The sequence below is a fragment of the Ahaetulla prasina genome, chromosome 8, assembly GCF_028640845.1.
Source record: "Ahaetulla prasina isolate Xishuangbanna chromosome 8, ASM2864084v1, whole genome shotgun sequence".
NCBI lineage: Eukaryota > Metazoa > Chordata > Lepidosauria > Squamata > Colubridae > Ahaetulla > Ahaetulla prasina.
Genome location: NC_080546.1, coordinates 53,564,485 through 53,579,960, shown reverse-complemented (window position 1 = coordinate 53,579,960; position 15,476 = coordinate 53,564,485). Strand labels below are relative to the sequence as shown.

The 15,476-nt window shown below is 31.7% G+C and overlaps 1 protein-coding gene across 4 annotated transcripts in view; it reads left to right on the top strand.

Annotated features, from left to right (window-relative positions):
- Positions 1-15,476, top strand: part of TENM3 (teneurin transmembrane protein 3) — a 502,165-nt gene that overhangs the window by 219,594 nt on the left and 267,095 nt on the right. For 2 of the 4 annotated variants that reach the window (XM_058192840.1, XM_058192838.1), the window contains exon 1: positions 5,454-5,648. The exons of 1 other annotated variant lie outside the window; for it this stretch is intronic. The gene's annotated coding sequence lies outside the window, so the exon portion shown is untranslated. Of the gene's footprint in view, positions 1-5,453; positions 5,649-15,476 lie in introns of those variants that run through there. One more of the 4 variants, XM_058192839.1, reaches the window with a different exon arrangement.

The following is a 15,476-nucleotide window of genomic DNA, read 5'->3' as shown; positions in this document are numbered from 1 at the left end:
TAAAGAAAAACAAATATATAAAGAAATTATTTCTGCCTTCATCACAACAAATATAAACTATTTTAGTAAATTAGCATCTCTTCTTAAAATACAAGAAATCTTTATCCCATCTATTTATAAACACCTCCTTAAAGCCTTATTGTTCTGTCCTGATCCGTATACCTTCATTAAGGATTAGCAGATAACAAATACATATCTTAACCTTGCTTAAATAAACCAACTTTATATTCCTTCCTTTTACTTTTAACAGTCTTTCATCCCTTCAAATAATATTCTAGAATTTGATTTCTTTTCATTTTATTATGCCCTTTCTTACAAAATTCTTCAAAACTTTAACAAGCTCCTTTTGTAAATCCAATATAAGAGTGTTATCCAGCTCACTTTTTTGGTTTGTTGTTTGTATCTTCCTTTTAATTATGAAGACATCAGCCAGCTTCATTTGTATGTCCATTGCAGCATTTTTAAATCCAATTACAGATCAATCTAAATCTTCTTTGGTAAAATCTGTTCATCTTCCATAACATATTTTAAACACAGTCCTTCTATAGAGGCAGACACTCTTAAAATTAACTTCTGGTTCCACTGTTCAAAACTATCTTCTAGTATGTTCAGTGTTAAAATATTTTGCTCCATTATGTATTAGTAAGTCAAATTTAAGTGTTCTTCTCCTTTAATTGCAATCTTTAGTTCCTTCTGGTTCCTTCTACTGTTCAACTTTCAAAGTCTTATCCTATCATATTTTTAAGAGAATTTAGAACAAAAGCATTTTCCCATGGGAAAGTTTCTTATAATTAATAGAAAATCTTTTTTCAAGACCATCTGGGCTGTTAATTTGTAACTTTCCAAAATCATCTAATCATTCTAATAATTCTAATCATCCTTTTGCTGTTTATTTTAAAAAGTTTATTTTAAAAGAAAAAAAATAAAATTCTTCAACTTGTATTTAAAAGTTATTTTGCTAAGGATTGAAGGCAACTTGCCTGGTTCTGTAAAACCTGTCAATCCAAAGTTTCCTCATATCTGAAAAACAATTAATAAGCAATCACCGACAGTGATTAGAAAGGGAAGAATGTAAACCCAGTGTCAGTTTGAGGAAAAAAAATAACTATTCTCTCATTTCCCAGATCCCTAAACCTGCTGGTAATTCCTTTCTTGCAGTCTCCCTGTGAGGAGCAACTGCCTGGAGCACTTCCAGGCTACTTCAAGTAGTATACTTGACTGGAGAGGAGTTAAGAGCTGAATTACTCATCAGTCTACACTTCATTCTGCTGTGGCTATCAGCTTTACTTTTAACAGATCCATCTTAGCTTCACCATTTCTTCCCCTAAAGTCTAATTTCCAAATGTATATTCTAATTTATCCTGAATACTGAGGTATGTGTATATATCACACACACACACTCACTCACACACTCTCACACACACTTTTATTTGGATTGGTTTTTGTTACTTAAGCTAGCAGATATTTTATATATATGAACTGATATGTAATCTAACAAAGTTGATGTTGAAATGGCTCCCTGAAATTAATAATAGAGGTATAAATTATGAGTGTATGCTAAATCTCCTTTTGTTTAAAAAAAAGGTCTAGTTCCTTGGTCTAGAAGCCATGATTGAAGCAAACTAAACATATTTCTACAACATCCTACACTCCCCTGTCCACACCCACAGGCATTTTCTTAAGAGCCTGAAGACCTGGCTTTGCCAGTTGACCTGGGGACCCAATGGGGGAATACCACACTGGAGATGACTAATAAAAGACCTTACCTCACCATGCAGTCTGCTCTTCCCCCACCTATCTTTCAATCATATTGCTGTAATTTCATTATTATTTTTTTATTGTTTTACTATTGTTAAATTTACATTTTTATAATTTTATATTTTTACAGCTGCAAGCTATCTAGAGTAGCCCCAAAGTAAGATGGACAGCACATAAATTTAATATTATTATTGTTGTTGTTGTTGTTATTATTATTATTATTATTATTGTTGTTGTTATTATTTCAGATTGCAGAATTAGGCCATATACAAACTTACATAGTTGTGCTTACTAAGAAAGGCTATGCAAGGTCACAGATGCTCTTTTTTCTTTATAATGGTCAGAGGGAAGGATAAATGTTAGTGTTGTGCATCCCAGCACAGAAAATATAATTGTTTTACTATGGTATATTGATAGACCAATGCAAATTTATTATATCACATTGCTCTAATTTGCCGAAAAAGGTATTACTAAAATCCACCAATTTCCAAAAGGCTGAAGCAGAAAAATGAAAAGTTGCCTCTGCCTGTCCCATATATCTCCTAAGTTATCTGTCATCCAGAGAAGTGTGGGAGAATCAATTTTAACTAATATGCAAGTGTAGTTTGTAAGGTAAAGCAAGATTTGTGAGGTTTTGGCAATGTTATTTTGTTGATTCCCCATCCCCCCATGAAATCACAAGGGCCTTGTAATAATGATGAAATACATGTACATCAAATCTCCATCTATTCTTTCTCCCATCTTTTTTATTTTAGAAACATTTATTTTGTCTTTGTCCTTTTCATAATTTTATTTTGCCCATTAGCTATCTCTGTACCATAACTTCCTTTCATCTTCTGATAATCTTTTCATAATACATTGCTTCATATAATTTATTTCTGTAGGTCTTTCCATCTGCCATAATCCTTTTGTCCAGGACCATAGTAGCTTTCCCAATGGCATTGAGAGGTTTCTGCCTGCTCTTTCTTTGACTTTACCAGAGCCTCCAGCCTTTATAAGATGGAGCTTGTCAGAACTATGATGTCTTAATACTGTTCTATAAACAAAAAAAACTAGGTTTATGCTAGATCAGAATAAGTTTGGGTTAATTTAAGGAAATTAAAATGTAACCATGATAAATGACCTTTGTTCTTTATTCTTATAATTTACTTGAAAGCCAAAAGCAAAGAATTAAATCATTTTAACATTGTCGTTTCATAATTATGACTACTAGTTAAATAATCTATCTATATTAATTGGGAAGAATTGTGTTATTTAGTAGTGTTAGTTGTAGACACTTTTTAGATAATTTTGAGTTTCTCTATTTTAAATTTTAAATATTTTAAATATTTGATGTTTTCATGCACTGAATATTTTGGGAATTTAAGGAGATCACTGACAGTTGAAGAGATGTTAGTAAATTATCTTTATATTGGTGATTGCCTGACTTCTGAATAGATAATCAAAAAAGCTGTCATAGAATGTTCATAAATACATGGGTATTTATGAATCTAAATTGTATTTTGAATTATTTGAAAATATTTCCAAATTTGGGAAATTCTTAGTAACATACACATAAAGAACAACATAAAGAACAGAGAATTTCAAAATGTGAGGATATTCATTTTGAAAAAAATAATTTTAAACCTCAAACGTATGAAAATTGCCCCTCCAACTCATATGAAACTAGTGGAAAAACATAATAGAGACAAACTTAATTTACATGTAGTAGTAAATATGTTGTTTACCTGCAGAAAGTTGAGATGAAACAATTAAATGAACAAGCAAAGAAAAGGTTTTCTTCACTTGTTCATCTAATCTAAGAAACCATCTAAGAAATCATATAAATTATACAATCAAGGAAAAAAATTATAAATGATAAAAAACAGGTAAATAACAAAGCATTTACAAATATGATAAAGCTATGATTTTCCATGTTCATGAGAAATTTATTCAATGATTAATGTATTAATCCTAAAAATCAGTTAATTCAGAAAAAATATTAGGAATACCAAGCAATTCAGTATACATCATAGAATAAAATTGTGAGATTATGAATTATGAGGTTTTTAAAGGAAAAATTTAAAAGCAAAATGTTTAAATGTTCCTGTTGTAAATTAGTGGCAAGAGCTGTACAGCCCCCTGTTGGTTGATCAGGTTTGGGTGGGGGAATAAACATTAATTGAGCAATGTGCACACATGAGCTAATTCGTACACAGTGTTCATGCCAATAATTGATGTGTTAATTGAGGTTGATTTTAACCAAATAATTTAGACGGAACAGTATTAGAAAGTTAAATTTAACTAAATAAAAACACTTGATCAAACATTTGAACAATTGCCCTGTTCCTCCAGAAGAATCAGTGCTTGACTTGCACTGATTCTTTCTCCACTCAACCAGGTGAAAGAGAACCAAGATCTGTTAATAGTCCCACCGTTTATGACTAAGATCTGGGGCTGCAGGTATTCCAAAGGCAAAAGGCCTTTTTCCTGTTTATTCTTCTGGATCCACAACCCTGTAACCTTCAAAAATATTGCCATAGGCTTCCAATGGGTTTTCTTTACTTCCTGGGGATAAACCCTTCTTTATAGCAATATTTTGGATAGTTTCTGTTTTTTATGTTTCATCTCAGCTCTTTTAAATTTTTGTAAAATTCCAACTCTCAGATTCTGTATTTTCAGTGCTGATAGATCTGTGTCAATAATTCTCAAGAGAATTACACATGTATATATTAAAAATGAATCCTGTTCTTTAATCCATTTTGCATTTTCTGCACCAGCTCAAAACACTTTTATTAGGGCTCCTATATTTGGTCTGCAGAAATCTGGAGGACCTGGCAAGAGAGACTTGGACGGGATGGCCCTTTTTGTTTTCTTTTTTGTGGCCCTTTGCTATTTGTTGGTTATCCTGATTTCTGCAGCCAGAAATGGTAGCCTAACATAATATAAACTAGATCGATGCAACGTTACAGGATCAGAAAGGCAAATGCTACGGGATCAGATAATCAGTTTGTGATTACCACGTATCTTTAAGGCTGTTTGTTGTCTGAGGAGCGCAGAAGCCTGAACCCGCCAGGCACGGATCTCGAGCCTTAAATTTGCGAATCTTTCACAGCCCCCAGTCAAAGGAGTTCTCCAAGGCGCCCATTGGGAAGAACTGACTTCTGCAATTTCAGACTGTCGGAGAAAATAATTCTTAACGCTCAAAGCATTAAGTACTTTGAGAGATGCATACTCGCTTAAAAAAAAGAAGAACAACCCAAGCATCCACCTTCATCAGATACTTGATTTATTGTCCTTTTTATAATATTACACTTTTGCTCTGCCACAAAAGACCAATTTTATTTTGCTTTCCAAAGCTTTCCCCGTTCCGGCTGCTCTTTATGCAATAGGTGCTGATGTGATGCAGTCCTTCAGTGCGATAGCTTATCTTGGGGTCGGGGGCTCCGCCAGTCTCTGCACTCAACTGAAAGAAGCGGGGAGGTTCGTTTGGGGGAGACGAAAAAGCGCGAGCGGCTTTGGCCGTGCTCAGAACTCCATCCTCCTACGGCAGTCCGAGGAAGTGGGGAGAACGAGGCGCCCCGTGGCTTGGCAAGGGTTAAGCGATGGCAACCCCGCCCCCCTCCCCTGCTTGGATGTAAACAGAGGAGCCTCAGCCTATCATGTCTGATTGCTGTTCGGTGCCTGAAGAGAAAGCCAGGCTCTGTAACATGATACATTATAGACTGATTCAACTTGGAAGGGCTGCGCTCAGCTCGTCACATCCAGAAGGCGGAATCACCACGGAAAGGTGGGTGACTGAAAAGCTACCCTTCTTTGACCTTACAGCCGAGCCGGGATAAAGTGCGAATACTTACTTCGAGAAGATCCACTTAAAACATTCAAAAACAGAAGCGCTAGTGCTGCTGTAGGTAAATGTGCGGATTTTTCTCCCCTTCTCCTTTTATGTGTGTTTGTTCCGATGCGGTGTTACAGAATGGGAGGAGGAGGCTGCTCTTCTCTTGGAATCGGTGCAGAGGCAATATTAGCGTTGGAAATGAGGTGGCTTGTTAACCCCTGAAGAGCTAGATGGAGATCTAGCAAAGGCGAAGCTTAACTTTACCTATTTCTCAATGTGCTAATGCTCTTACAAAAAGCTCTCCGGTTACTTAAGCGGCTCTTCTTTTCGTACAGGACTTTAACATTCAAAGAATTCTTGAACTGGTATGTTGATTAAAAAAAAAAAAAAAACAACCCGCAAATTATTGCATCTAGAATAGCACATCTAGTCTTCACCGCTTTCTGATATAGCCAAAATTGGGTTGAGTTCCTTAGGCTTTTGGACTTGATTGGTGCGAACGTGTAGAGGCATTCTCAAAGGGTAGTAAATATTTCTAATAAAGGAATCGGCTGCGTGTAAAAATAACGGACCTCACCGTATAGCCCTGTTTAGCATACTGCTGTTTTTTTAAATAGTAATAATTAAAGAGAAAAAGTAATTAAATATATAAATCCAACTTTATAAACGCAAATATAGTGTACTTTTATATAATATCCGAAAATGTTTATTTAGAAATAATTATTAAGTATTGCCAGGAAATCTAGGACATTTACTATGCTACTTGCAAAGGGGGAGTGCATGTCGTATTTTCCACTCCACACTTGCAAATCCAATGTTCTTATTTATAATTCTCGTTTCTTTTTTCTCATAACTGACATGGAATATGCAGACTATGTGATCTTGTCACAAAGTCATTCTGTTTATAAAGCTTAATATAATTGCATTCATTGCCCCAAAATTGTGTAGCTGTAGACTTGATCCCTTTCCACTGAAGTGGAAATACTTTCAGTAATTGAAAACAGATTCATGTCTGGAATTGTATAAACCACAGTTCTTGTTTTCAAAAATAAATCTTTTGTTCTCCAATTCTGAATGTTTGACTAAAAATTCATTGTTAAAAATTCATTGTTTTGTACAATCTTTATGAAATGAGAAATATTTAAAAGAAAACATAAGAATTCATCTGATTTTGAACAGCCATTCAGTAATCATAAAATATGTATTGATTTAAAAAAAAAACTTATACTAACATCTCATGTTATATGAATTTAAAGCAGTACTTTTAATTTATTTTATCATTTCCTCAATGCAAGTGGAAGTACATACTGATTTAAAAGTGGGGAACCTTTAGAGGATTTGATGGGATACTGGTCTACTTCACTACAGACCTAGACAGCTGCTCTTAATTAACTTTGCCTCAGTTTCCTGGACATCACTCTTGAAAATTACTCTTTCCAAGATGTTTTTTAGTTAGTTCAAGAATAGTTCAGTTTAAACTTCATGGGCCTTCAGGCAAAAACTAATCCCTGCAAACTAACCTGTTCAGGAATTTGAAAAGCAGAGAACAATAGACTTATTTTACTGCAGAACTAGAAAGAAACAAAATAAATGAATAAAATTATGTAGGAAAAGTTGCTAGTTGGAATATTCTGTGCATAGCATAGTGTACATTATGCTTATTATATCATGGAATGAATCACTATTACTTTTTTATATATAATAATGCAAAAAGGTGTGTGCACATTTTTGCATTATATATAACTGCTAACGCTTCTAAATACTATTTGATGGCCTACTGAATAGTTGATTTTGAAATTACTGTGCAGAAATAGCACAACGTATAGAAAAACATTTAGATGGACATTTTCTTCCTTCATTTTAATATATCTAAACATTCATGATAATGAAATAATTTATATATCTATTTTATGTATTTTCCTTGTTGCAAATATTTCTAGAGAAAAGTACCAGTTAATTCAATTTATTTGTAATTAGGAATAAGACAAAACAGCTTGTTTAGACATTTCTTTTCATCTATATCTTTATCTGTCTGTCTTTTTACCTATACATATAATAAATATGGTGAAAGTTTGCATTTCCTTCCATAGAATGCTGAAGAAGCAGATTCAAAAAAGTGGGATCTAAAATGAATGCATTTTACACATTGTGATAATAGCTGTCTAAATACAATGATCTGGATAATTAATGCCACATGACGTATTGCATGTTTCACTCAGGTATTCATTCCTCTATAGAAGAGAATGGTTGCTAAGTATCCATCACCACTGGAAGTAATATAAAATGACAGAATTTTAGATCCATATTTTTGCATTTGTTACTATGTAATTAGTAGAGGAAAGAATTTCAGAATTAAGAATTACATTTTGAAATACAAATTGGTAACTCGTACTTTTAAGTAATATTTCTACAAACATATGCTGGTTAGTGAAACACAATATGGCCATTTTTAATATGAACTTTGTTATTCCCATACTATAACAAAGTGTTAATGTGAGAGAGCACAATCTACTGTAAAGATTTTCAGTTGACCTGCTTAAATCACACTGAAAAGAATGAATAGACCAACAGCAAACCTTAGTAAGCAGAACCCTATTTGAAAAGCCTATAAGCCTATATATTTTATTTTAGATTGGAAAGGTTAGAAATAATTATTATTATTTTTATATTGATAACTCTTGAAGTCATATGTTGATAATATTAATCAAAATAGTTGCTTTCCAGATCTTTTTTTATTCTAAATCCTGAAAGCTGGAATTTGAAATGTTTAAAAATCACTATTTAGATTGATTAATCTTCTAAATATCATTGTTTATTAAAACTTAAATACGTAAAGTTATACTAAATCTTTTTCTGTTGGGGAAAGGTTGAGACATTCATATATTAGAAGTACATCCCCATTTTTTTGTATATGCATTCTGTTCAGAGCTGTAATTGCAGAGCTAAAGAGAAATATGTGTTGCATACACATGTACATATTTAAGTATATAAAATCCTTTAGAATTGTTGGAGAACCAATTGTATATTTTAATTCTGTAGTTTGAAAGTCTGCGTACGTTCAAAAGTATCCAGAAAAGGATGGATGTGTGTGTGTGTGTGTGTGTGTGTGAATGCATTATAGGTATATGTATGTAGGTATATATTTTACATACATGCACACAAATATAAATTTACAATCAGACATCATGGGAAGCCATATTTCATATTGAATATCCAAGATGGAGAACCAAATTTACAATTGTTTGATAGGGTCATGTGAAATCAAATGGAATAAAGCCCACTACTAAATATAAATTAATTTTTTGGATCCTAAATAAATTCATAAGTATAAAGCTGCCTGAATTTTAATGGATTTTATTTCCATACCAAATGCCTTTAGGATTAGATAGTAGTTGATTCATGTGATTTTGTTTTACTATATTTATAGAATAAACAGCAAGCAACAAATTGCTTTAAGAAAATTATCTTCAGAATCTTCATTAGCTTCACTTTTTAATGCTTTATAATTGTAAATAATTATAGTATTTTTTTCATCTTGTAATATTTTTATTTAACATCTGTAAAGAAATAACAGTATAGCTACCACTTGTGTATGAGTGAGCACAAGAAACATTACAGTAGAAACTATTTCTCAAAATTTCAAAATTATTTTTGAGCAATAGAAAATTAGAATAAGAAAAGGAAATAATTTGGATAGCTATTCAGAAAATCACTTGATTATGGACCAATTTGAATATAAATTTAGGCTTGCTTTGTTTTGGAAAACAAGAAAACTATGCTTTTACTAAATATTACAGATTTTTATTTCTATTTTTATATCATTTTCTAATACTTGATTCTACTGATTTTTAACTAAGTTGCTTTTTATGTTTATTGATTTTCTTTTTAGACTTTTCTCTCAAACTATAACTTACAATATGTTGAACATATTTTAGGCCCAGCTTCTGTTGACTGTGATTAGCTGTGCAGTTCTCAGGTTTTTGGCTATAATCCCTGAAGTGAATTATAGCCTAAACTAACAAACAGGATTTGGTAAAACTTTGGAGATAATTTTGGTTATTTTTTAATATATTATAGCCCTCTCAAAAACATATATTCAGTCAAAAGGCATAGTGGAATTTTAAAAAATAAGTGGGTAAAAGACTCAACCTAACTATAAATATGTACAGTGTTTTCTTTTTTTGTTTTTAGTTTGTAGATTAGATGTGAACTTATTAAAGAATTAGGATGTGCTGCTTTATATAGATTCTACATTAAACTCTTGAACAGTTGTTTATGTTAATTTTTATACTATACTATTAGTGTACCTCAAAATAAGTAGTATTTTATACTGCTATTTCTAATGTTATAATTTTTATTGAACATACTCACTTTTAGTCATAAACCATTCTTTCCTGGGAACTGTAAAATGTAGCTGAGAGCATTTTTAATAGTTCTTTTTAAGTAAAACGAAACTACCTTATGAGACAAAGTTGACATTTTTAAGACATTTCATTAATTTTGTTGCATAAATGTTATACTGTCCATTATTGCAAAACACACAACAATGTGCCCTGAAAAGTTTGTCTTTCAAATTTTTGTGATAGTAAAGCTAGCTAGAATATCTCATTAATTCTGAAAGACCAAAGTGGTTAAACAAGTTGTTTAAATTTATGATGAGACTCAATGCAAATGCAAGTGAGGTAAATAAATAAATAAGCAGAAGAGTGATTGGTGAAGATAAACTTTGTATGGCTTTTTATTGTAGTTCCATTAGGCCTGTGTTATTGCTGTCATAGAATTCAACTTGTTGTTTTAGTTTTTTATTCCTCTTGGTTATACTTAATTAATAAGTTGAAAATAGAAGTAGATATTTTCTTTCTATGCTTTATTACTCAAAAAATGATTTTCTTTAACTTTTCAAGCTGAGACCAATTGATCAGTTTATATATACTCTAAAGATAACAATTCATTATCATATACTTACTGCCATTTTTCATATATGGAAAAGATAATATTAGCTGTTTTAGTTGCCCATGTAAGATTTTCATCTACAAATATGAAAGTATGATTACTTGGAGATTATTCAAGTTAATATTGAATCAGTATTAAAATAAGGCTGTTCCTATTTAATAATATTTAAAAGCAATATTTAAAAACAGATTGTATTTGCACTTCTAGGCATGGACGTTATAAATTCTGGCACTTTAATTGAAACTTAAACATAACAGACTTAACTAGTTTCCTTCCAAATTTCAGAAGTCATTTGGGCGTTTTTGTGAACTTTAGATTCACAAACCATGTTTAGCCAATTCTGAGTGACAGATGAATTTTCATTAAAATCTTAACTGACTTCACTTATCAGATATCTTAAAAGTATTTGAAAGCTATAGTATCTCAGCTTTCAGGAGAATATTTAAATAGTTTATTAAATGAATATGACCCAGATGCTTAAAAACTTTGTACTGTTAGCTGTAGTTGTTACACACATATAAAGTTATCTTCAATATTGAATAAACTACAGTTGAATTATTTAAATTAAAAAATACAGTGTAATTAATAATGTTGAACAGAATGTAACTTGGATAAAATTATTTTATGAAGTAATTCAGATTTGTTTTTCAATCATAAAAATATTCCATTATGAACAGAGATTATTGGAATCATTTTCATTTTTTATACTGAAGGAGAAAAATTATCACTAATTAAACATATTTCTTAACTTCGTTAATTAGCTGGAAATGTATTACCTGAGGCACTGGGCTTTATATGGCTGTTTAAAAGCTTTGGATACAGACCTTAAAATCCCTCTCAATGTTGTCCACATTGTAATTTTCTTAATTTAATAGATTGGAAAAAACATACATACTAGTAATTAGTAATAATTATGTTAATGATTATTTTTAGTTATTATCCCAATCTTGTTTACCGTCGATAGGGCAATTTCTAAGATGGTGCAAAAGTCTAAATGTGCATCTCCATCTGAAAAATGTTGCATAACCTGAATCAGACTAAAATGAGACACTCCCATTAGTATAGGTATATGGTTGACATTCAGTTTCCATTATTAATCCATAAAAAATGAAATCCTCCATTGGAGAAGCTCTCTTCAAAAGACTTTTACAGATAATGCTACATTATGGTTTTAGTATAGAGAAGTACCATCCATACACTAATAACTGTGTGCTAATAACATTTTATATAGAAAGTTCAGCAATAACAACAAAATTCCTGACTTTTTGACATTTTCTGCTGAGCTGTAGACTTTCCAGGAGAATATTGATCAATAACAACATCAATATATCACCACAAGTGGGGTAATAAGTTTCAGAAAAACATTAAAATACATTAAAGGATTGTTATACAAATGTTAATATATAAACAATTACTGAACATCCCTGCTTCCCATCAACTTTTGGTTTAACTATGTATGTTTCATATTTTTGAGTATGCTATTTGGGGATAATTTTGTTCCTATTTGATATACTAATAGAGGGAACTAAAATGAGTGTAAATATTGTAGATAATTATAAAAGAAATAGGTGATAATTCTATGCAGACAGAAGGCATATTAGTAGACCAACTGATGTCTCTATAGCGTTTAATGTGTGACATTTATATATATGTAATAAAGCTTTGTGGTTTTTTTTCAACAATTCAATATTTAAACTTGAAGAAAGAAAAATATGTCTAAATATAAATACAAAACATAAGCTGATATAAATTAAGAACAGTTGCAGATATGTTTTAAAAATAAAAGAAGCAATAAAATAATAGTAATGAAAAGTAATAAATTAATATATTAACGTTAAGAATACTCTTGAGGTCAGTATGAGGGAAAGAACCTAAAATTATTTAGGAATTAAAAGTAAATTATTTATTAGAAAAAATATTTAAAAGCTGAATTGGTCATCACAGTTATATTTTGAAGCAATATAGTTAGGAAACTACTGAAAGAAACTTGCAATGGTACAAAAATTTGGAGAAGATTCCATTTTTAAAACATTATTGTTAGATAGTGAGAGTTGTCTCAAGGGAATTGGAGCATGAAGGCTTTGAAGATTGCACAGTGCAGCATACTGAGAATGAGGAATACGGCCTCCCCCCCTCCCCCCCCCCACAAAATAAGGCCTTTTAGTATCTGCATAATTAGCATGCCATAGTCCTACACACACAAATAATATTGAAGTTCATGGATTTAGCTCTTTGAGCATACATTAGAATTGAAACAAACATTTAAAAAATAAGATGGAATAGAATTATAAACATACATAAGACTTTTTTCAAAGTGCCATTAATTGTACTGATTACAGTAAGCAATTGATGCTTCCCAGAAATTTAGATGAACGTTTTTAAGCAACCCTAGGTACAGTTGAATGTATTCTATTGATTGTATGCAGCATAAGATAGTGAGCATATATTTTGTAGGAGAGCTGTGTAGGCAAAAATCAGGAACTTTGTAGCACCCTTTCAAATTAACAATTTTAATAAAAGACCTAATTTTTTGTCTCATGAAAGCTTGTGCCTTTTGATAACATTTGTCAATCTGCAGAGGGACCACTAATCTCCTTCTGATTTTTAAATGTATACTTATGTGTATATCTGTCTTAATTTTGCCAGGCCTATTATTCTAAAAATAGATTCCTTTTAAAATTAAAAATGTAGATATGGTTCATGTGTTTGATTAGTGAAAAATATTATTTACTGATATATTATTATTTTTGTCTGTAGATCACGTGTGGAATTGTTCAGGATTCTGTTTTTTTATAATTCTTACCAGGGATCATTGTGAAATCTAACAGTACTACAGTTGAAATTAATTTTTATTTATTTATTTATTTATTTATTTATATGTGTGTGTGTGTGTGTGTGTGTAGGTCTTTGGTGTGTAGGTCTTTGGTTATTCGGGTTTTCTCCCGCGTAAAATTGGAAGTGTCTTGGTGACGTTTCGACGAAGTCTCACTCGTCATCTTCAGGCTTCAGCTTCGTGCTTCTGGGAGCAATGTGTGATTGCAGCTGTTTCTTCCTTTTTAACTGCTAGCAGTTAAAAAGGAAGAAACAGCTGCAATCACACATTGCTCCCAGAAGCACGAAGCTGAAGCCTGAAGATGACGAATAAGACTTCGTCGAAACGTCGCCAAGACACTTCCAATTTTACGCGGGAGAAAACCCAAATAACCAAAGACCTACATACAAACACCCGCGAAAACCTCAGAATATATATATATGTTTTAGGAAAGTGCCATACTCAAAGTACAAACCAAAAATTATGGAGTAAAAAAAGTATAGACCTTACATTACTGGTTTTAGAATGTCAAATGATGTATATCTTCATTCTGCAATGCTGTAGTTGCTTTCTCGGCAGTAAGCTGAATTCAGGTCAGAGGATCTTTTTTTACCGAAAAACTTACTTGGGGTTTGGTATTGCTTAGTGTTCTATTATTAGTAATCTAAAGTTCTGGAATTAGTGGGTACATTTATTTGTCATTAGAGTGTATGTCTAATTAAACGTAACATAACAAGAAAGTTGTCTTGCTCAGATATATTCAAAATTCAATCTCCAATTCTAGTATAATGTTGGCAGTAATGAAGTTTGTGTGCCTGTATACAAATTTTGAATGAAAGCTGTGAGGGATTTCCCCCCACCCCCAAATTTACTTATCAACATTCTAATATAGTATAATGGAAACTAGATTTTTTACATCAAAATTATTAGTCATTGAACAGAGTAATGAATATTTTATTGATCCTCACCGGCTCAAGGTTGACTCAGCCTTCCATCCTTCTGAGGTCGGTAAAATGAGGACCCAGATAGTTGGGAGCAGTATGCTAACTCTGTAAATCACTTAGAGAAGGCTGTAAAGCACTGTTAAGTGTTATATAAGTCTAAGTATTATTGCTAGTACTATTTAGCTGATATATGTATATGTACATATGTATGTATTGTATATGTTTTTGCTTAAGTAGCTGTTAGCAGACTTATTTGGACAACATTATAATTCACAAGCCATAATTTTCCTGAATGTATTTTTGTATCTAACTGGAAAAAAAATAGCAAAAAGTCCCTTTCAGTAGACATCTTAAGATCCTCAAATAATTATTTTCTAAGGCAATTCTAGGTCATTCTTGCTAAATAAGTTCAGATTTTGTTGGGTCAAACAAGCCATATAATTAGTATTTTGCTTTTGAGAAAGCACATCCTAAAGTTTAAAAATGCTAAAGGACCTGAAGGTCAGAAGATCATCATTTTTGTACAATGATAAAACATTAATAAGATTCCTTATTAATTTTTATTTCTAAGTAGTCTTTTATTCAAAATTTTATATGTGGGTAAAATCTAACAATGCACAAATAAAAACTTTTTTCACCTCCAAATGCTCTTACAACTCTTTCATACAAGCTTCCCAATCAACTTCTGCTAATTTCTTTCTGTGCTCCTGCGATTTATTTGTACCTTAGTCCAGAGAAAGTAATGCTTTGATGCAATTCAGCTGGTGGGAGGAAAAGAGAGTTTCAAATGAGAATTTCATTTCTCATTTGTTCAAGTGTTATATCCTTTACAATACTTTTCATTGAATGCTATCCGAGTTGTCTGTGGCATTTATTTTGAAGTTGCAAGCAAAGTTTGTGTGCTATGGTTGCAAACACACATGGAAAAAAATGAGACAGCTTTCAAAACTTACAAAGGAGGCTTGCAAGAGACATGACTGTTTTAATGCTTCGAAATGATTCATTCTTGCTAATGTATTTGAAGACATTTTTAAAATACTTTCCACAGCCCGCAATGATTAAAAAAATGTCTTTAAACTTTATAGGTACTAGACTTGAATTTCAGTTTTTGTAGAACGTATTCGATTTTTTTAACCTGTGATAGTAATTTAGTTTTATATAAGATTATTATAGTGAGCATTTAAAAAGTAAT